At 46.8% G+C, this 22499-nt stretch overlaps 1 long non-coding RNA gene and 2 other non-coding genes across 3 annotated transcripts; all 3 read left to right on the top strand.

Moving 5' to 3' along the window:
* Positions 1–84: 84 nt before the first annotated feature.
* Positions 85–207, top strand: LOC143980040 (small nucleolar RNA SNORA26). Its single transcript, XR_013274186.1, has one exon. It is a non-coding gene; the product is annotated as a small nucleolar RNA SNORA26 (small nucleolar RNA).
* A 1622-nt stretch (positions 208–1829) lies between these two features.
* On the top strand, positions 1830–5264 carry LOC143975270 (uncharacterized). The gene is made up of 3 exons (XR_013272346.1): positions 1830–1983; positions 2264–2517; positions 4980–5264. It is a non-coding gene; the product is annotated as an uncharacterized LOC143975270 (long non-coding RNA).
* On the top strand, positions 4797–4916 carry LOC143980039 (small nucleolar RNA SNORA26). The gene has a single exon (XR_013274185.1). It is a non-coding gene; the product is annotated as a small nucleolar RNA SNORA26 (small nucleolar RNA).
* Positions 5265–22499: the final 17235 nt, after the last annotated feature.

Below are 22499 nucleotides of genomic sequence, written 5' to 3'. Positions count from 1 at the left end.
AATGCACCAAACTAAAACCTAGGGGTGGGAATGTATTGTGCACAAATGGTAAATTAAATCTCCAGTTTAGTTGTCGCCCCTTCATTGCCCATTCAAAGCCACCCATGCTTTGTAATGGCTAACACAGGGGGGCAGAGCATTTTCCTCTCTAAAACGCAGTTTGGAGACTTGCACCCTCCTCTCTGTATCCTGTCGTGAGGTACATCTCTGCTGATTCAGTTAGACAGAATATGCATTTTTTTATTGCATAGTAGGTGAGGTTGAAAAGACAAGTCCAACCTATGTGTGTGATTATGCTAGTATTGTATATCCCTGTATGTTGTGGTTCAGGTGCTTATCTAATAGTTTTTTTTTTTTTTTTTAAATGATCAATGACCACTACCTGTGGAAGGCAATTCCACATCCTTGTCGCTCTTACAGTGAAGAACCAAGAACCCTCTGCATAGTTTAAGGTTAAAACCTTATTTTAATGAGTGGCCATGTGTCTTGTTAAACTCTCTTCCATGAAACGTTTTATCCTATTGTGGGGTCACCAGTACAGTATTTATAAATTGAAATCATATCCCCTGTCAAGCGTCTCTTCTCCAGAGAATACGTTTATTGCTCGCCGGCTTTACTCATATCCTCCAGATCCTTTATTGGCTTTGTTGCCCTTCTTTGTACTCGCTCCATTTCCAGTACATCCTTCTTGAGGACTGGTGCCCAGAACTGGACAGCATACTCCAGGTGTGGCTGGACCAGAGTCTTGTAGAGTGGGAGAATTAGTTTCATCTCCTGGAGTTGATCCCCTTTTTAATGCATGCCAATATTCTGTTTGCTTTGTTAGCAGCAGCTTGGCATTGCATGCCATTGGTAAGCCTATCTACCAGGACCCCCAGGTCCCCTTCCATCCTAGATTCCCCGAGAGGTTCTCCCCCCAGTGTATAGATTGCATTCATATTTTTGCCACCCAAATGCATTATTTTACATTTTTCTACATTAAACCTCATGTGCCATGTAGTTGCCCACCCCATTAATTTGTTCAGATTTTTTTACAAGGTTTCCACATCCTGCAGAGAAGTTATTGCTTAGCTTGGTATCATCCACAAATACAGAGATTGAGCTGTTTACCCCATCCTCCAGGTCATTTATGAACAAATTGAACAGGATTGGTGCCTGATCCAAAAACAATATTGTTGCATATATCTCCCAACGTCATGTTTTGACTCCCAATTCAAATCACACTCAATGGCCTCCTTTTTTGTTGGCTGGCTTTGCTAAATGTCTGGGCCTATAGTGGGAATTTTTTTTTTATTCTGCCTAATTAAAGCTTACCTCTGCAAATTTGGTACCACAACACTGTTGCATGGTAAGGGGTTGCATGTGCTACCATACCCAAATCCACTGGAAAATGATCTACCCGATATGTTGGCCAGATGTAAGGCCTGAGCATCATTGAGGGAGTGATGACCATTCCCTCTAGCATCAAACCACAGATAACACTGAGGATTTAGTGCAGTTTTTGATGAGGGTGTTAATGGAGAACTGGCAGAGTGCCAGTGAGCCAGTAACCTTGGTCGTGTTCTGAATGGGCAAGGAGATGGTATCTAATACTAATATAAGATGCTATGTGCACTGAAGCTGAGCCGAATAGGATTTTTTCTCTTCCTGCATGAATATTGGCAGGTAGCTGTAACACAGCATTTGTTTTATAGTGCACGAGCTGTTGCTTTCATTAAGCCAAAGTCCTGTGGCCCTGTGACAATGTGTAATTTTAGAAAATGGCTTGTTTAAGCCATAATACTATGCTACTTTGTAAATTTTGCTAATACTAAATGCAAATGTTAGAAATATTAACACGAATAATTCTCTGTATAAAAAGGACCTCATGTTTGTATATTAAATGCATTTCTTTCTCTTGGATTAGTGCTAAACATGGTCTGTGTTTCATCAGAGGATTATCACATGGGGGTCTATGTACATCTGACTGGACAATCGAAAATGGTACGTAAGCTTGCCCATTGAGTGGTCAATCTAAAGTAAATTCTTTTGCAAAACCTTGTGCCTATGTTAACTCAAATGTAACATTGTTTTGCGGTTTGTCTATCCGCAAAAGGGGTATGAATGGGACCCATTGGTGGCTGCTGTCAATCAAATTATGAGGGGGTGGGGCCAAGCCAGTGTCAAATGAATGACACAGCCTGGCTCGGGAGCGAGCTTGCAGTTGCGCTGCCATCATGAACTTATTCTAACCTTCTTTTTTTTTTTTTTTCTCCCTCTCTAGGTACAAAAGAGTAGGCCACCTACTGGAAAAGCTTCTAAAAACAGAAATGACTTGGCTACATGAAAATGATTTACTTGGAAAAACTTCAGGAAAAATATAACCAGCCCTCCAGTCAGAGGAAGAAATAAGAGCTGGGCTCTTCTGTGTTTGGAATATTGATGAAAGATGGTTCTGCTGTATTAGGCACTGCCTGCTGATCACATGCCGTCTAAGTTGGTGGCAAACGGCACCGATGTCGGAAACAAAACCTGTTGGTATGTATTGGTGAAGCTTCATATGCTAATTAGATATGGTGGATGCAGCAGTGGGTGATTTTTAGCTAGATGCAGTTGAGATGGAAATAAGTGAATTCTACCTGTGAGTACCCAAACCCCACACTGCCTTCAACAGAGTGCAGCTTTCCAAATTGGAAGCAACTTGTGTCCACAAACGGTATGCAAGGCCTTGCCTGCTTTTTATTTTTATTTTTATTTTATTATATAAAATGTAGTATCCATATGCCCCCCAATCAGATTTGACCATTTACTTCAGAAAGCTTAAGTCTGGCTTCTTAATTACATGAGAGAACAGATCTCTGCTGCACTACACCAATAAGCCATAACACTGTGACCAGCCACATAATGAATAGGTGCCCCTTTTGGCTCCAGAACAGCTGACCCATCAAGATGGACTCCAAAGTAACATTCACACAAGGGGTTGGACCCAAGTTTTACCCAACTGAACACTGGTTGAAGCAACAAACTTGCCTTCTTCCCATAGTGCACTCTGGTGCCATCTCTTCCCCAGGTAAACAATGCACCCAGCCATCCTCATTTAAAACTATTCATCTGACCAGGCAATCTTCCACTGCTCCATGGTCCAGTTCTGATGCTAATGTGTGCATGGGTCAGCATGGCCACCCTGACTGGTCTGTGGCTATGCAAGCCCCATGCACAACAAACGTCAATGCACTGTATTGAAACACCTTTCTAACAACCAGCATTAACCACCTAGACAATTTGAGCTACAGTAGCTCTTCTATTGTATCAAGCTACACAGCAGCCTTTGGTCACTGCATAGCATTGGCTACCTATGACCCTGTCTAGTGTTTTTTTTTGTTTGGCCTACTGCAGACTGGAAACATCCCACAAGGGCTGCAGTCTTTGAGTTGCTGTGACCCACTTGTCCAGCCATTAGTTTGGCCCTTGTTGCCCAAATTGTTACGCTTGTCCAATTTTTTTTTATGCTTTCAACCCCAACTTCAGGGACATGTTCACCAATGTTATACAGGATTTATATAGTGTCAATAGTTTGTACAGAGCTTTACAAAATTGAGGCAGACGTTGGTTACAATTTTGGTACTAGAGGAATCGGCGGGTCATTGGCGCTTACAATCTCCAACAGTCTTTCAGGTGCCATTGTAATAAAATATTCAGAATTCACTTGTCAGTGGTCAAAATGTTATGGGTGATTGTTGTAGATCCACTATAAATATATTTTAAACAGGTCTTGGTACCCTTGGCTAGAGAAACACTGCAAAACTGTTTGCGTGGTTGCAAACATTCCATGTTCGGGAGGATGTTCTCCCTTCTGCCCCAGTCATTGTTTCTTAGAGAGGAAGTCTCTTCTAAAAATTGTAACACTCTCAATGATGCAAAAAATATCAAATACATAAGTGGAAACAATTGAGTGAATGTCCATATAATAGTGAACAATGTGTTCCAATCAACAAAGTTCTAAGTGCCGATTCACTTCAGGATGCATATAAGATCTCCCATATCAGTCATAAGTGGATAATGGTGCCCAAAAAGAGAAGCCTAATGGTGAAGTACCGTTTGGCAATTGTGTTGTGCAAATTAAAAAAGTGTACTTGCAAAAGGGTAGGTAAAATCAAGCATGTAAACGCAAGAGATTATAGTAGGAAGTGCTTTGGTGGCTCGTGCGTTCCACAGACAACTGGAAATGATCCAGTTTGGACTCAACTGGAAATAGATTAATTTGGCGCAATTTCCAGCTTGGAGTCCAAACAACTTAATTTCTGGTTGTCATGCACTATTCATGTATGACTGATATATGGGAGATCTTTTATGCATCCTGAAGTGAATCTGCCATCCCTGGCTTACTTTTTAAGCCTGTACGACTCCTAGACTGAAAAGTTAGGGGTCCATTCCATCCAGTGAGTGGGGACACGAGAGGGGTGTGGCACATTTTGGAGCTCTATTGCACTTTGGAACACATTGTTGACCATTATATGGATGTTCACTGTTTCCACTTATGTATTTTTGCACTAATGTGCACACTGTAATTTATCCTTTTTCATTTGCTAAGTGTATAGCACCGTGTGTGTGTATATATAGTTCTATCACAAAATTTTTCACATTCTCATGTCTAGCACAAGTTTATATATTTAGAATATTTTTCTTTAATTTTCTCTCAAAAACATGACTAAGTGCTTTTAATCTACCTTACAGAAACTAAAGAAATGCAACTGATACTGTACTTAAACTTTTTATATAAATGTAAGATCTAAATTATGAGCATCCCCTTTTCAGCTTTGCCCACTTTAAGGTGTCCTGTTCTTTAAGTGGCCAACACAGGGGGGTATAATAAAGCTCTCTAAAACTCAAAGTAAAATGCTAAATGTTTGCTTTGAATCCTGTCGGGAGCAACACAGCTTTAATGTTCTTATTAGTTCATGTGCTTTGAAACTAACTTTGGTTGCTTTTGTTTGTTGCAGAGACTTCAAAATGGCTGCAGACGTCACGATTTCTGTTTGTTTCGTTGGATTTTTTTTGGCAAGAACTGATGAAGAATCTGTCTTGGAAGGAATGTTTTTCTGGGAACCTCATTGGCTAAATTCCTGGGTCACAAGAATGCTTATATGTGAAGCTTAAAATAAAGATCAAGCACTCGAACATCACTTGTGTGACTTCTAGATGATTGACAGCTGCTCTTTAAAACTTCTGAATATGAGCAAAATGTAAATTTCAGTTTTTTAATAAAATTACCATTTACTTTCAAATCTTTCAGGATCTTGTGGATTCCTTACTAACTTGAAAATCTAGGTTGGTGAGGATACAAAGCTAATTTTTGTCAAAATGCATGGCTTGTATTTTAATGCACTAAATCGCTGCTTTCACACTGCCTGGCTGCAGTTTCCCCAGTGTTTTTGTGTGAGTTACCTGTTCTTTCCCATAGATCTATTAGATGAGGCATTTTTGTTTTTTTCAGAAAATGCACCAAAGGTCCTTCATTCTGTATCTTTGGTCCTCTTCAGGAAAATACACCAATAATGCCCTGATTTAATATCTATGGGAAAGCAAACAGTGGGTATGCTGCACTGTGGCAAACAGGGAAATGTGAAATGCCCTTATTTTGCTGCATTTGCCTAGAGTGCTATCCAACTAAAAGGAAGCTGGACATGTTTTGTAAGGTGGTAAATGTCACTCATTTTGAGGTAGGGGATTCAACAAACTTGCTGTAATGGTCTCTGCATTAATGGTAGCAGAGAAGGATCTGCAGTAGCTGCTAAAAATCTTTGCAGTGTGGGCAACATAGACAAATCTGGCATTTCACCTAACACATTTACACTGTCTTTGCAACTAAAGACCTGACAAATGTGACCAGTGAACTGAATGAGACGCTCTGCTTTAAACCAAACAAGATATCTTTAAGATTTGAACTTTACTACATAAGGGGCAATACAATGAATGCCTAGTTGACATTTTAGAAATATGCAGTTGGTAATTTTACTCAACATTATGTTAAGAGTTTGGGTGGCTGCAGCATATTTCTTTTTTTATTTTTTCCTTAGAATTAAGATATCCTGACTTTACAACCACTTTGGGCATACATCTGTGGTTTCTAAGTGGGGCACTGATGCCAGGAGGTTCCTGTGGGTTTATTTTCCATTAATCCAGGCATACTTGATGTGATTGTGACAGAGAAAATTGAGTACTGTCCATGATACTTTTTTTTATTTTTGTTTTGCACTAACATACAATTTTTTTTCTTTTATATTCACTAACCGACACAGCTCCTCTCTTAGCCATTGGGTTGTTTGCCCTATTACTAGGAGATACTAGAGATACATTAGTTGTAACACAACATTTAGAACTTAGTTCTGCCCACGGGATGGTCCCTTGGGCAACAACCCTCCAGTCTGCCAAACAGACCTGTTTTATTTTGCCTAGTGAAGGACCGAGGAACCCTGCGGTCCCATCGGTCCGTGCTTTTTCTCTTGTATTCACCGACCGACGCAGCTCCTCTCTGTAACTAAATGGGTTGTATAGCCTGCCATTAGGAGAAACTAGGCAAAATTGTTACAGAAGACACAACTTTAATCCGTGCTATCAACCCTTCCCCCTGCTCCTAGCTTCAGTTTTTATTTTGCCTAGCAAGGAGAATGACCTAGGAAACTCTGCGGGCATCTTGCTCCATGTTTTTGCGTAAGATAAAATCTCAGGATCTTTCAACTGCTGGCTGGGTGACAGGCTGGTTAATGAAATCCTTGTAGTCTCCCCAGTCCGGCCATCGAGCCTGAGCAGGCCGCAGCTACGGTTTGGCAGACCACAGCATACCTCATGCTCCAGAGGTGGTCGGTGACCTTCAATGCTCCGGGGTATACATGTGACCGGGCTACTGATGTCTGGATCACAGTATACCGGGCCAGTAACCTTCCCTGTAACTGCGCAGGAGTTGGCTACCACAGAATGTCTCCCAGCTCTTCAGGACTGGTAAGTACAGCTCTCCCTGCTTTGGTGGGGGAAGCAAGCTGGCCATTCCCTGGGGGGTCGATCTGGGGCCACCTCACCACCTTATCTTTCCCAAGTCCCTATCACCCCTCCCCCTCTGAGGGGGGTGTCTGCATGCATGCACTGCGGGTGGTGTTGCTGTTTCTCTGCGGTTGCTGTTCAGTCCTGGTCGGGGTCCAAAAAAAGCAGTTTTTGTGGAGGATGTCTGTCAGCAGGCAATTCGTTTTTTTATTTTTTGTTCTTTTCACCTCATGGTGCCGAAGTTGGGAAAGCTATAGATTCCCCTCGGGAGCTTCAGCAGTCTTTTTCCCTGGGATTACATTGGCAGCCATTTTATGAAAGCCAAAATGCTTTCTTCACCGCTGGCCTGTTGTGACAGCTTGCAATGTGCTTTCTCTTGTCACTTCCTGTATTCCCTGTGTGTGAGGGACACTGGATGGCTGTGTGGAATGCTGTAGCTGTTCTGCAGACCGTTGCACTGCTGTTAGAGCTGCTGACAGTTCTCTCCTCTCTGCATCTGGCAACCTCCTAGGGACTACAGGCACTGTTGGCATTCACAGAACACCCCAGGGTGGTGAGTCTAGCGCTAAGCACCCCCCACGCGGCAGCAGAAGGGTGGGACCGTCGCTGTCCTAAGTCCCCTTGCAGGTGGCTGACAGGATAGGGTCAGCATGGCTTCAGAAACTGGTTTCTTCCCCCGAAATCCAGGCTATAGCAACCGGGTCTCCTGCGGTTAGTGTGGTGCGCATGGACACCCTGACGGCGTTCCTGGACTCCTATGTCTCTAAGATAGAGGCGGCACGAAAGGTGCACGCAAGAGTCCCCTGACCCCCCCCCCCCCATCCTCTGGGGAAAGCTCTGATGCAGACTCAGGCCCTGCTGCGGCTGGAGACCCCTGCTCTGACCTATCAGACATGGCTGACCAGGACTGTTCGGACAGTGAGGATTCACCGTCCGGGCACAACAAGGCACTTATTGGAGCACTTATCACAGCTGGGCGTGATACCCTGAAGATTCAGGAGCCAGCGGATTACTTTGCTGATGTACTAGTCCCTTTTGGGTCCCACAAGCCAGCACGTTCACCTAAGGTGTTCCCGTATTTGACTTATTTTGACAATTCATCTACAGGGAATGGGGTTGCCCGCAACGGACCTTTTCGGTCCACAAAAACTTGGCCGTGCGTTACCCCTTTGAGGAAGACCTTCTCAAAAAGTGGTCGGCTCATCTGGTTGTGGACCCCCCCCCCCAGTACCTAGGTTAAATAAAGTAACCACGATCCTGGTTGAGGTGACTCCTGCATTCAAGGATCCCACGGCAGGAAGGCCGACGCAGTGGCTCGTTCCTTGTTTACGGTTGTGGGGTCAGCCGTGCGACCTGTACTGGCATCCGCACTGGTGTCGCAGACACTGACTGGGCAAAACTTTTGCACTGAGAATTAGGAGAGAAGAATGCCTCCCCTGTCTGCGTGGAGTTAGCAAACCAATTAGTGCATTGCCTTAAAGAGGAGGGCCAGTTAAAAAAAAAAAGTCAGCAGCTGCAAACACTGCAGCTGCTGACTTAATAAACACACTTACCTGTCCAAGGCGCCCGCGATGTCGGCCGCCCGAGGCCGACCCGTCCCTCGGGTCCCGGCGCCGCCATTCCCTCTAAGGGAAACAGGCAGCGGAGCCTTACGGCTTCACTGCCCGTTTCCTACTGCGCATGCGCGAGTCCCGCAGCGCTTTCTGAATGGGACGCGCTGTGTTCTGGAACACAGTTCCCAGAACACAGCGCGACCCATTACCCAGAAGACGCCGCGACGAAGACAGAAGATCTCCGCGGAGGAGGAAGAGGAAGATTAGGATAAAGTGCCTAGCAACAGGCATTTCTGGTAAGTAAAAAAAAATAATTTTTTTCATTTTATTTTTTTTGTCATTTTTAACATTTTTTTTGTTTTCAGGGTGGCCCTCCACTTTAAGTACGTTTGTGACGCAGCCCTAGATACTCTCCCTCTGTTATCCAGGGCCTCAGTGTCAGCCGTGGTGCTTTATTTGGCTGAAATGCTGGTCCGCTGACCAGGCATCAAAAAACCCTGACGGATCTTCCCTTCCTTGGTGACCGGCTCTTTGGAGCCTCGTTGGATATTATTAAAAATGCCACGGATGGTAAGAGTACACTACTCCCACAGGCCAGGAAGGCTAAGGAGCCACGCCGCAGGCAAGGGCCCTCCTTTTTCGCTCACAAGCGGCTTTTTCTCAAATCGCCTTTCAGGACAACCCCGGAGCATGTAGCTCCACCTTCTCAGGAAACACATGCCCACTTTAAAAACGCCACCTCTTCCCCCATGGCTTAAGTTATTGTGTTTCCTCCATGGGGGAAGCATGTGCCTGCAACCAGGGAAAGCTACACTCTCTCCGGGGGAGAGCAGGCTTACCGGTGTGGATGTGTTTGATGGGCCCCCCCAGCAGCCTCTCGAGGGGTGTCCTGGGGCTCCTGGTCTCACCATCTCAGTGGAGCAAGGACCCTCAGAAGACCGGCATCGTGAGCCTGGAGGCCGCTGGATAGTGCAGGGGGGGCTCTGTTGCTGGCGGGGGTCGCTGCAGGTCAGTGGCATATCCCCGTTTTCGGGTCCAGGTCCCGGCCAGCGACAGCGTTGTTTTGGTTCAAGCGCCTGGAACGCAGGGACTAAGAGGCAGGTCAGGTGACCGGTGCTTCCGGCTAACACTGATAATGCGGCGGCCGGGAAAATTCAAATTAATGGCAGAATTAGAAGGATAGGAGCTGTCCTACTCGACGTAATGGACAAGGGCAAGATGGCGGAGGCAGGCGCGTCCATCCCAGGTAGGTGAGGTGCAGCGGCGGTTTCTTGCTACCCTAATGGGCTGTCCTTGGGTGTTTTTTTTTTTTTGTATGTTTCTCCCCTGTCGGAGGGCCTGTTGCTGCAGGGTTAGAGGTGACGTCTCTCGGACCCTGCAGCATGGTTCAGGGGTTTCACTGGTGGCCTGTTGGTGGTGGGTCTCTGCACTGGCTTGGTGGTGTGGTTACAGTTAATCATTTAGTGAGTTAAACTGTAATTTCAGGAAAACTCACTAGGAAAGTCTAAACCAGGGGTGCCCAACCAGTAGCCAATGGAGCCCTCTGATGTGGCCCGCGACCTCCCTCTGTGGGATGGCAGATTGGCAAGCTTGGATTATGCGTTGCAGACCCGCCATCCCAGAGCATCTGTGTTAATGAAGCTGGCAAAACAAGCAGCTGTGGAGCAGCTGTATAAGCTGATGCTTCCTGTATAGCGCCGTCTCTTGCCATAGGTGGAGTGATACCAAATGCACTCTGCCGGGGACAGCAACAGCAGGTGATACCTGTATGGAAGACTGTTATTAAAGGTCAGTTTATTACTAAAATTGCAGTGTATACTGAGCTGCTTTCAAACTGATCCACAGGTGCAGTGCACCTTCAGATTACCTGCACTCAGGCAAAGACTTCTGTTATTACCTGCTGGTTTGGTGAGCTTTCAGAAAGTGCACCACACCTGCAGGATATAATAGAAGTCTATGGGAAATTGTAGCTAACCCATAGGAAAGACACAGGTGCGCATTGCGCTGCATTAGTGTGAAAGGGGCCTTTCACATCGGACCCTCCATTCACCTCTATGAAACGGCAGATGTAAACAGATTTGTGTCCTTTTACACCTGCCTACCTCCAATCTGATTTGCTAGAAAAAAACAAGGGGATCAATCCCCTTCCATCAGATCGGATCGGAGGACCCATAGAGTAGAGTGGCTTGTGTCCGTGTCCTCTCTGTACGGACCTGTCATCCGCCTGCTCTGTTCGTTGTGGCCGTGACCGGTTACTAAGTTGTTTAAGTGGCCCTCGCTCTTCAAAAGGTTGGGCAAGCCTGGTCTAAACCATGCCAGAGGAAATGTCCTTCTTGCAAGAACCCCCTTAGAGACTCATGGCAGAAGGCAATGTGCAGAGTTTGTATCAAGGAGTTGGAAGAGGAAACATCCCAGCAGTATAAGGAGTTATTTTCCTCGGTTAAAGAGCTGACAAACTCATTGAGTTTGGTCAGGTCCATCTTGATACAAAACCCATCCGGGCATGCCGTGCCTCAGAACCTACTGCCTAGTCCCAAGGCATCTTCTTCTAGACCAGTAGAGACCGAGGACTCTGGCGATGAAGGGGGGAGTATTCTTGTCTCCCTCAGGGACTCTGAAGAGGAAGAAGATAGCAAGGCCTCTCGGTACAAGCTATCACTAGAGGGGGTAGATGATATTTCAAGGGCAATCTACACGACTCTGGAAATTCAGCTGGAGAAAGTACACCTGTCAGTTCACGACAAGATGTACCAGGGGATGGACAAAACAAAACATAGTGTTTCCAGTCCACAGGGTCCTCTCAGATGTAGTTAAAGAATGGAAGGACCCAGAAAGAGCCCCTTTTTTCTCCAAAGCTCTCTAGAGGAGGTTTCCTTTTGAGGACAAGGACTCGGAGGTATGGAACAAGAGGCCTCGAGTTGATGCAGCCTTTTTCCCAAGTCTCTAGACCAGGGGTCTCAAAATGGCGGCCCTAAAGCTGTTGCAAAACTACAAGTCCCATGAGGCATTGCAAGGATGACTCCCAAAGGCAGAGTCATGATGGGACTTGTAGTTTCACAACAGCTGGAGGGCCACCAATTTGAGACCCCTGCTCTAGACAAACTGATCTGGCTTTCGAGGATATGGGAATCCTAAAAGACCGGATGGACAAAAAACAGCTGACTCCATCCTCAAAAAAGCCTGGGATGCAGCATCAGTTAGTCTGAAGCCAGCCATGGCTGCTACAGTGGTGGCCAGGAACCTGGAATGCTGGGTGGAGAAATTAAAAAGTCATGTAGAAGCGGGTACGTCCCGCAAGGATCTCTTGGAATCTTTTCCGCTAATCTTGAATGCACTCAAGTATATGGCGGACGCATCAGTAGTCTGTTAAGCTAGTGCCAGGTCTTTGGCTCTTGTAAATTTGGCCAGGAGGGCAATCTGGCTGAAAACATGGTCGGGGGACACAGCCTCTAAGGTCAAGCTTTGTAGCTTGCCCTTTTCAGGAGATTTTCTCTTCGATCCTGACCTAGAGTCAGTGCTGGACAGGACGGCTGACAAGAAAAAGGCTTTCCCGGCTAAGAAAAGGCAAACTGTCAAGAAAAATGTTCGTGCTCTTCAACAGTCCCATAAGAAAGACCAGGACTGTAAGAGCCAGTGGGGTTCAGAGAGAGGTAGAGATGGGGGCGGAATTCTCTTTAGATCTCCCCCAGATCAGTCCTCTAAAGGTAAGTGACAATCTCTCCCCAGTGGGGGGGGAGACTGTCAGCTTTTCATGAACAGTGGGACGCAGTGTCTCCAAGTCTGTTCCTGAAAAGCGTTATCGCTCAGGGCTGGAGTTCTCAGAACCACCCCCGAGCAGGTTCTATGTGACAGGCTTACTGAGGGAACAGAAGGCCTCTGCAATGATGTTCCTATTGCAGGAACTTATACAGCAAAGGGTCTTGATCCAAGTTCCAGTAAGTCGGCAAGGCAGGGGTTTCTACTCCCACATTTTTCTGGTGAGGAAACCCTCAGGGGAGTACCGTCTGATCTTGAACCTAAAAGTTCTGAACAGGTCAATACGGTACAAACATTTCAGGATGGATAAAAATTTTTCCATCACAAAGTTGTTGACCCCGGATTGTTTCATGGCATCCCTGGATTTAAGGGATGCCTATCTCCATGTACCCATTCACCAGGCATCCCAGCAGTTTTTTGCGCCTGGCAGTGGATCTAGGGAGTTCGGTATGGCACCTCCAATTCAGGGCTCTGCCATTCAGACTCTCGTCCTCCCCCAGAGTCTTTACAAAGATTATGGCAGAGACTCTGGAGCCCCTGAAGCTAAAGGGGATTTCAGTCGTCCTTTATTTGAACGACCTTTTATTTTTTGTGGACTCCAGAGAGCAGGTCCTAGTCAATCTTCAGACGTCCCAGTCTCACCTCAAAAGTCTGGGGTGGCTTCTGAACCTGGAGAAGTCAAATCTGGTTCCCTCTGGAGCCCCTGAAGCTAAAGGGGATTTCAGTCGTCCTTTATTTGAACGACCTTTTATTTTTTGTGGACTCCAGAGAGCAGGTCCTAGTCAATCTTCAGACGTCCCAGTCTCACCTCAAAAGTCTGGGGTGGCTTCTGAACCTGGAGAAGTCAAATCTGGTTCCCTCACAGGAGGTGAGGTTTCTGGGTTATTCTGTAGATTCGGTTCTGCAGAAAGTGTTCTTGCCGCTAGAAAAGCAGGAAAAGATAGTTAGCAGTAGTAAAGCAGGTATAGAGCAACCAGACAGTGTCGGTCAGGTCGGCTATGGCAGTTCTGGGTCTGCTTACAGCAGCAATCCTGGCTATTCAATGGGCCAGGTTACATTCCAGACCCCTTCAGAGGAACATTTTAATCAACTGATCCCATCAAGATCCTCTGGAGAAACAGATAAGGATCTCTACAAAGACGAAAAGGGCTCTCTGGTGGTGGAGAGATCACGCAAACCTCTCAAGGGGTCTGGTGTGGGCTTTTCCCATGGACAAGCAGCTGACGACAGATGCAAGGGGCTGGGGGGCTCGCCTGGACAGTCAAACGTCTCAGGGGGTCTGGTCCAAGGGGAAAGCTCGAAGCTCTTCCAACTGGAGAGAGCTGAAGGCGATCTTTCTGGGTTTGTTGGCCTTTCAGCAGGTGTTGAGGGGTCATCATGTCCAGGTGTTGTCAGACAACACAACCGCGGTAACCTATATAATGAAGCAGGGGGGAACCAGGAGCAGAGGCTTGATGGAATTAGCCAATCTTTTATTGGCCTGGGCATAGCAGAATATACGGCTTCACTGTCGGCAGTGCATCTGAAATGTTCTCAGAACTTGTTGGCAGATCTTCTAAGCAGGCGGAAGTTGATAGAGGCAGAGTGGAGTCTGAATCAGGAGGTATTCCTGATGATTTCCGAGGCTTGGGGGGTTCCCCAGATAGACCTTTTTGCCAGTCAGCAAAATTCGAAAGTGAACCGATTCTTTTCTCTTCACCGAGGGGACGAAGCGGTAGGGCTTTACCAGCTGTGCTACGCTTTTCCCCCCTTCTCTCTAATTCCACTGGTTCTGAGGAAATTCAGAGGAAAAGACGGATCTAATTCTAATCACTCCATTTTTGCCAAAAAGTCCTTGGTTCGCGGTGCTTCGGAATCTAGCCGCAAAACCCCCATGGAAGTTACCGGTCAGAAAACACCTGTTATCCCAAGGAGCAGTAAACCATCCAGAGGTGGAACTTCTAACCGCCTGATTTCTGAGGAGGACCTCTTGAAGGCAAAGGGACTCTCGAACAAGCAGGAAAGCAGTCACACAGGCGATTTACATGAAGGTCTGGAAGAAATTTAACTCCTTGTGTGGATCCAGAGACCTCAAAGTCAAGAGCACAGTGTCCGTTCTGGAGTTTCTCCATGAAGGAATGGAGAAGGGGCTAGCAGCCAGTACTCTGAAGACCCAGGTGGCGGCCTTAGCAGTTTTCTTTGAAAAGACTTTGTCGAAAGAAACTTTAATTTCTAGATTTTTTAGGGCTCTAGCTCGAAGTAGACCGGTAGCCCTTAAAGACTTTCCCAGTTGGGATTTGTCTACGGTTTTGCAGGGTCTCTCGGGAGCTCCGTTTGAACCCTTACGAGAAGCTTCATTACAGAAGGTGGTTCTTAAAATGCTCTTTCTAGTGGCCATCACCTCAGCTAGGAGGATCAGCAAGCTGCAAGCCTTGGCAGTTACGGAACCTTTCCTAAAGGTATTTCTGGACAGAGTGGTTCTTCAGACAGACCCAGCATTTCTACCTAAAGTATTCTCAGCCTTTCATGCAACTCAGGAAATAGTGTTGCCTACCTTTTCTGCAACTCCAGCTAATGCAGGGGAAGATGGTTTTCACACGTTGGATGTGAGAAGATGCTTGCTGCAATTTCTAAAAGTGACCTAGGAGTTTAGAAGATCAAACACCCTTTTCGTGGTCTTCTCTGGATCACGCAAGGGAGAGAAAGCTTCAAAAAGTACGCTGGGTAGGTGGCTTAACCACTTCAGGACCGCCGTATTGCCAATGTACGTCAACACAATGGCACAGGCAGGCACAATCACGTAGATGTACGTGATTGCCTTCCAGCGGGTGGGGGGTCCGATCGGACCCCCTCCCGCTGGTTACGGCGGTCCGGTTCGTTCCAGGAGCGCTCCGTGATGAGGGGATGGCCGTTGGTTTTCGGCCACCCCCTCTGGATCGCTCCTGGCCAATGAGAAGCTTCCTCCCACTGTGTATTGTTTACACAGGAAGGAGGAAGTGATGTCATTCTCCTCGGGGCGGTCTTTTTGACCGGACTACGAGGAGAAGACTAATAGTAAGTGTGCACCAACACTACACTGACATGTAGGTACACACAGGCACACAACCCCCCCCGATCGCCCCCCCGATCGCCCCCCCGATCCCCCCCGCCCCCCCTCCCCCCCCCAGTCACAGTGTCACTGATTGCATTGATCATTTCTTTACTGATCAATGCATTCAGCGTCAGTTGTGACAGTAAAAACTGTCAGGACAGTTAGTGTTAGGTCCAGGGTAGCCCCCTATCACCCCCCAATAAAGATTTAACCCCCTGATTGCCCCTAGAGTTAACCCTTTCACCCCCTTTTGCCAGTGTCACTAAGCGATCATTTTTCTGATCGCTGCATGTGTCGCTAGGTAGCTAGTTATTTTTTTAGGTTCACCGCCAGGTTTTTATATCGCTAGGTACCCCGATATACTACCCAATAATGGGTTTTAACCCCCTGATTGACGCTAGTTAACCCTTTCACCCTCTTTTGCCAGTGTCACTAAGCGATCGTTTTTCTGATCGCTGCATTAGTGTCGCTACAGTCGCTAGGTAGCTAGTTATTTTTTTAGGTTCACCGCCAGGTTTTTATAGCGCTAGGTACCCTGATATACTACCCAATAATGGTTTTAACCCCCTGATTTCCGCTAGTTAACCCTTTCACCCCCTTTTGCCAGTGTCACTAAGCGATAATTTTTCTGAACGCTGCATCAGTGTCGCTAGGTAGCTAGTTATTTTTTTAGGTTCACCGCCAGGTTTTTATAGCGCTAGGTACCCCGATATACTACCCAATAATTTTAACCCCCTGATTGCTGCTAGTTAACCCTTTCACCCCCTTTCACCAGCGATCACAGTATAAGTGTCACTGGTGACGCTGGTTAGCCAGTTAGTTATTTAGGTTCCCCGTCAGGTTTTTATATAGCGCCAGGGACCCCCATATACTACCTAATAAAAATTTGAACCCCCTGATTGCCCCTAGTTAACCCTTTCACCACTGATCACCGTATAAGTGTTACGGGTGACTCTGGTTAGTTTGTTTTTTATAGCATCAGGGCACCCACCATTTATTACCCAATAAAGGTTTAACCCCCTGATCACCCGGCGGGTGATATCAATTAGGTTTTAGGGTCAGGGTCTGCGTCGCCCCAGGCAGCGCTAGGTTAGTGCCAGTACCGCTAACACCCACACGCAAAGCATACACCTCCCGTAGTGGTATAGAATCTGAACAGATCAATATCTGATCTGATCAGATCTATACTAGCGTCCCCAGCAGTTTAGGGTTCCAAAAAAAACGCATTGTTAGCGGGATCAGCCCAAATACCTGCTAGCACCTGCGTTTTGCCCCTCTGCCCAGCCCACCCAAGTGCAGTATCGATCGATCACTGTCACTTACAAAACACTAAACACATAACTGCAGCGATCGCAGAGTCAGGCCTGATCCCTGCCAACGCTAACAGGTTTTTTGGTAGCATTTTATATTCAAATCCGGAAGGCAGTGCTTGGGTTTTCGGGGTCCCGTACGTGGCTAGGCTCCCAAAAAGTCCCCCACATGTGGTATCCCCGTACTCGGGAGAAGCAGCAGAATTTATTTTGGGGTGTAATTTGACTTCTGCCCATAGCATGTGTGAGCAATATATCATTTAGTGACAACTTTGTGCAAAAAAAAAAAAAAGTTTGTAATATTCCCGCAACTTTTGGCAAAATATAAAATATTCCATGGACTCAACATGCCTCTCAGTAAATAGCTTGGGGTGTCTACTTTCCAAAATGGGGTCATTTGGGGGGGTTTTGTGCTATTTTGGCATTTTATGGCCTTCGAAACTGTGATAGGTAGTGAGGAGTTAAATCAAAAATTTGCACCCTTAGAAATCCTGAAGGTGGTGATTGGTTTTCGGGGTGCCGTGCGTGACTAGACTCCCAAAAAGTCCCACACATGTGTGGTATCCCCGTACTCAGGAGAAGCAGCAGAATGTATTTTGGGGTGTCATTTCACATATGCCCATAGCATGTGTGAGCAATATATCATTTAGTGACAACTTGGTGCAAAAAAAAAAGTTTGTAATATTCCCGCAACTTGTGGCAAAATATAAAATATTCCATGGACTCAACATGCCTCTCAGTAAATAGCTTGGGGTGTCTACTTTCCAAAATGGGGTCATTTTGGGGGGTTTTGTGCTATTTTGGCATTTTATGGCCTTCGAAACTGTGATAGGTAGTGAGGAGTTAAATCAAAAATTTGCACCCTTAGAAATCCTGAAGGTGGTGATTGGTTTTCGGGGTGCCGTGCACGACTAGACTCCCAAAAAGTCCCACACATGTGGTATCCCCATACTCGGGAGAAGTAGCGGAATATATTTTGGGGTGCAATTCCACATATAACCATGGCATGTGTGAGCAATATATCATTTAGTGAAATTTTTTTTTTTTTTTTTTTTTGTCATTATTCAATCCCTTAGGACAAAAAAAATAAATATTCAATGGGCTCAACATACCCATCAGCAATTTCCTTGGGGTGTCTACTTTCCAAAATGGGGTCATTTGGGGGGGATTTGTACTGCCCTGCTATTTTAGCACCTCAAGAAATGAGATCGGCAGTCATAAATTAAAAGCTGTGTAAATTCCAGAAAATGTACTCTAGTTTGTAGACGCTATAAGTTTTGCGCAAACCAAAAAATATACGCTTATTGACATTTTTTTTACTAAAGACATGTGGCTGAATAAATTTTGCCCTCAATGTATGACTAAAATTTAGTTTATTCGATTTTTCTTATAACAAAAAGAAGAAAATATCATTTTTTTTCAAAATTTTCGCTCTTTTTCCATTTATATCGCAAAAAAAAAAAATCGCAGAGGCAATCAAATACCATCAAAAGAAAGCTCTATTTGTGGGAAGAAAAGGACGCAAATTTCGTTTGGGTGCAATATTGCATGACCGCGCAATTACCAGTTAAAGCAGCGCAGTGCGAAAAAGACCTCTGGTCCTTAAGGTGTTTATTGGTCCGGAGCTGAAGTGGTTAAGCTGGCTATAGCAGAAGCCTATAAAGTGAAAGGAGAAATACCTCCCTCAGGTATTGCTGCTCACTCTACTAGATCCACGGCAGTTTCCTGGGCTGAAAGGGCCGGTGCGGCACCTGAACAGATTTGCAAGGCTGCCACTTGGTCCAGTTATTCGACATTTCTCCGGCGCTATTGACTAGATCTACTGTCTGCGGCAGATCAGGCCTTCGGCAGGAAGGTACTGCAGGCAGTAGTCCCACCCTAGGGTAAGTTTCTCGGTTATCCTCTCCGGGGTTGTCCTGAAAGGCGATTTGAGAAAAACGTAGTTAGACTTACCGGTGACGGTATTTCTAAGAGCCTTTCAGGACAACCGCTACTTCCCTCCCTAGGTTAAGCTTAGTAATAGTATTAAGTTTCTATCATGGTGGTGTGGTTTTCTGTGCTTTGTTTTACAGTGTCGGAAGACCACAATAACTGAAGCCAGGGGGGAAGAGGAGGTGTTTTTAATGTGGGCATGTGTTTCCTGAGAAGAAGGTGGAGCTACATTCTCTCCGGGGTTGTCCTGAAAGGCTCTTAGAAATACCATCACCAGTAAGTCTAACTAAGTTTTTCGTCTGCCCGGTGCTTTGGCGAAAGGACCCCAGCCCGACAGGACGCCAACAGACGGTCAGAAGCGTCCCTGGAACCGCAAGCCTAACAAGCCTGCGAACAAAAGTGCTACCGCATGAAGGTCTGCCCCCACCCACATCTCGGGTGGGGGGTCGCCTTCGGGAGTTTGCAGCCCGTTGGACCTCCCGGTTATCTGACCAATGGGTCTGCGACCTGATTTCTACAGGCTACAAGATGGAGTTTCTCTCTTGGCCGCCAAGCAGATTTTTCCCCTCCAGCATATCCGTGTCCCCGGTTCGCCGGGAGGCCCTGTTAGGGGCAGTGAGGGACTTGCTGAATCAGGGGGTGATCATACCAGTTCTGGAATCGGAACGCTTCCAGGGGTTCTACTCCAATCTGTTTGTGGTTCCCAAGAAGGAAGGGGTACGTCCAATCTTGGACTTAAAAGCCCTCAATCACTTTGTAAAAGTGCAGAGGTTCAGAATGGAATCGGTTCGCTCAGTAGTCGCTGCACTCAAGGGGACGTCCTGGCGTCCTTGGACATTCAGGATGCCTACCTGCACATACCCATATGCCTTCGGCATTAAAAGTTTCTGCATTTGGCAGTCGGGGAAGCCCATTACCAGTTTGTGGCTCTTCCCTTTGGCCTGGCATCAGCCCCCCGAGTCTTTACCAAAGTACTGGCTCCAGTGTTGGCGATGTTGAGACAACGCGGGATCGCGATCGTGGGTTACCTAGATGATCTCCTCCTGAGAGCTTCTTCCACCTCAGAACTAAAGGAGGATATGGCAATCACCTTGCAGACCCTGAAAACGTTTGGGTGGCTGTTGAACCTAAAGAAGTCGGTGGTGGTACCGACTCAGCGTCTGGAGTACCTGGGGTTACTATTGGACTCCAGGGAAGCAAGGGTTTTTCTCACCTCAGACAAATTGCTGACTCTCAGATCTGCGGTAAAACTACTGTTGAACCGCAAGTGGTCATCACTCCGCTTTTGCATGCGGGTGCTGGGGCTCATGGTGGCTTCCTTCGAGGCAGTACCTTATGCCCAGTTCCACACCAGAGTCCTGCAGAAGGAGATCTTGACAAAATGGGACAAATCTCCATTGTCCCTGGATCGGCAGATTTCAGGTGAGCCAGCCAGTCAGGGACTCCCTGATCTGGTGGTTGAGGTCCCAGTGATTCAGGCCGGTAAATCGTTCCCTCCAATGACATGGACGGTGGTCACCACAGAAGCCAGTCTGTCCAGCCGGGGTGGAGTGATGGGGATTCAGTCGGCTCAGGGCCTCTAGTCGACAGAGGAATCCAAGTTGCCGATCAATCTGCTCGAATTGAGAGCGATCAGGCTGTGCCTCCACACATGGTCGACATGTCTTCGAGGGCGTCCGACCAGGATACAGTCAGACAACTCCACGGCTGTGGCATACATAAATCACCAAGGGGGAACAAGAAGTTCAGCCGCTGCTCGGGAGGTTGCTCACATACTTTGGTGGGCAGAGCGACACGTTCTGGCCCTGTCGGCCATTTACATCACGGGAGTAGAAAATTGGCAGGTGGACTATCTGCGTCGACAGATGCTGGAGACGTTCAGGTTACTGTGCGTCTCAATCAGAAGGTACCAAGATTCGTGTCCAGGACGAGATCTGTGGGCAGACGCGCTGGTGGCTCTGTGCGTTCAGTATCAACTGATCTATGCCTTTTCTCCACTGAAACTACTACCACGCCTGCTTTGCAGAGTGGAAGCCGAGGGGATCCCAGTGATTCTGGTGGCCCCAGATTGGCCTCAGCATCCTTGTTACGCAGATCTGGTGGCAGACACTCCCTGGCGACTGCCGTTGCGAGAGGTCCTTCTGTCTCAAGGTCCGATTCTCCATCCTGCTTTACCATCGCTGGCTTTAACGGCATGGCTATTGAGAGCCAGGTTTTGAGGAACCGGGGTCTGTCGGACTCGGTGATCCCAACTATGTTGAGAGCACGAAAATCTTCTTCTCGGAAGATATACCATCGTATCTGGAAGGCCTACATCTCCATGTGTGAGGAGAAAGGATGGCATCCACGCTCCTTTTCTATATCCAGGATCCTGCTGTTTCTTCGGCAAGGAGTAGACCAGAAATTGGCATTAAGCACCATTAAGGGGCAAATTTCAGCCTTGGCTGGCTTTTTTTTCTTTTTCTTTTTTTTTGCGACCCCTGGCGTCTCACTCCTTAGTGAGTACCTTCATGTACGATGTAGTCCCTCCGGTGTGTCCACCATTGCCCCCCTTGGGATTCGAACCTGGTGTTGTCAGCGCTTCAAAAACCACCATTGAAAAAATCAGGGAGATTCCCCTGTTGACTCTTTCCCAGAAAGTGGTCTTTCTAGTGGCCATCACATCGGCCAGGAGGGTTTCGGAACTGGCGGCCTTGTCCTGCAAGTCACCCTATCTGGTTATCCACAAGGATAAAGTGGTGTTGCGTCCGCAACCGTCTTTTCTACCGAAAGTGGTCTCGGCTTTTCACATCAATGAGGACATTGTATTACTATCTCTGTGTCCTAAGCCAAAGCACCCTAAGGAGGTGGCCCTTCACGCTCTGGATGTGGTCCAAGCTCTGAAGGTGTATTTGTCTGCCACGGCTCCCTTTCGGAAGTCAGACTTGCTGTTTGTTTCCATGGCTGGTCCAAAGAAAGGCATGGCTGTCTCATCGGCCACCATTTCTAGGTGGATCAGACAGATTGTAGTGCAAGCCTACCCCTTGAAGGGGCAGGTGCCCCCCTTTCTGGTCATGGCCCACTCCACAAGGGCAATCGGAACATCTTGGGCCTGCCGACACCAAGCGTCTGTTGCTCAGGTGTGTAAAGCGGTGACCTGGTCGTCTGTCCACATGTTTACCAAGTTCTACAAGGTAGACGTCAGTGCATCGGCTGAAGCCTGTTTTGGCCACAAAGTTTTGCAGGCGGCCGTATAGTTGCAATTGAATATGCAATATATATTTCCTTTTTTTTTCCTGTTTTTTTTATAAAAACACAGTACTGTTAACTTAATGCGCTGTTGCATTACTTCCACAGTTTTTGGTGCGGTTTTGGGTAATCACTCCTGTTGAGGGTACCCTGGTTTTTGTGGTGGTTTTTCCACACACTGTGTTTTTTGTGGGTAAAGTTTCACTAGTTCCCACTTGCCATGGTGGATGAAGTTACTATGCTGTTTTTCCCACCCCTCGTTTGGCACTGCTTGGGGACGTCCCAATGGCTAAGAGAGGAGCTGTGTCGGTCGGTGAATATAAGAGAAAAAATAGCATTTTTGTACTCACTGTAAAATCCTTTTCTCTGTAATTCACCGACCGACACTGCTTCTCTCTTAGCCAATGGGTTGTTTGCCCTATTACTAGGAGATACTAGGCATTAGTTGTAACACAACACTCAGAACTCTTAGTTCTGCCCAGGGGGCGGCCCCTTGAGCAACAACCCTCCAGTCTGCCAGAGCTCAGTACGTCAAGCAGTATAACGTAAAGAGAAAAAAGGAGGGGCGGGTGCTGTGTCGGTGAATTACAGAGAAAATAATTTTACAGTGAATACAAAAAATCCTATTTTTCA

This window comes from Lithobates pipiens, unplaced genomic scaffold, assembly GCF_037356315.1.
Source record: "Lithobates pipiens isolate NorthernLeopardFrog02 unplaced genomic scaffold, aLitPip1_a1.2 Scaffold_13, whole genome shotgun sequence".
Lineage (NCBI taxonomy): Eukaryota > Metazoa > Chordata > Amphibia > Anura > Ranidae > Lithobates > Lithobates pipiens.
The sequence above is the reverse complement of the archived record's forward strand: the minus strand, read 5'-3'. Positions and strand labels throughout refer to the sequence as shown.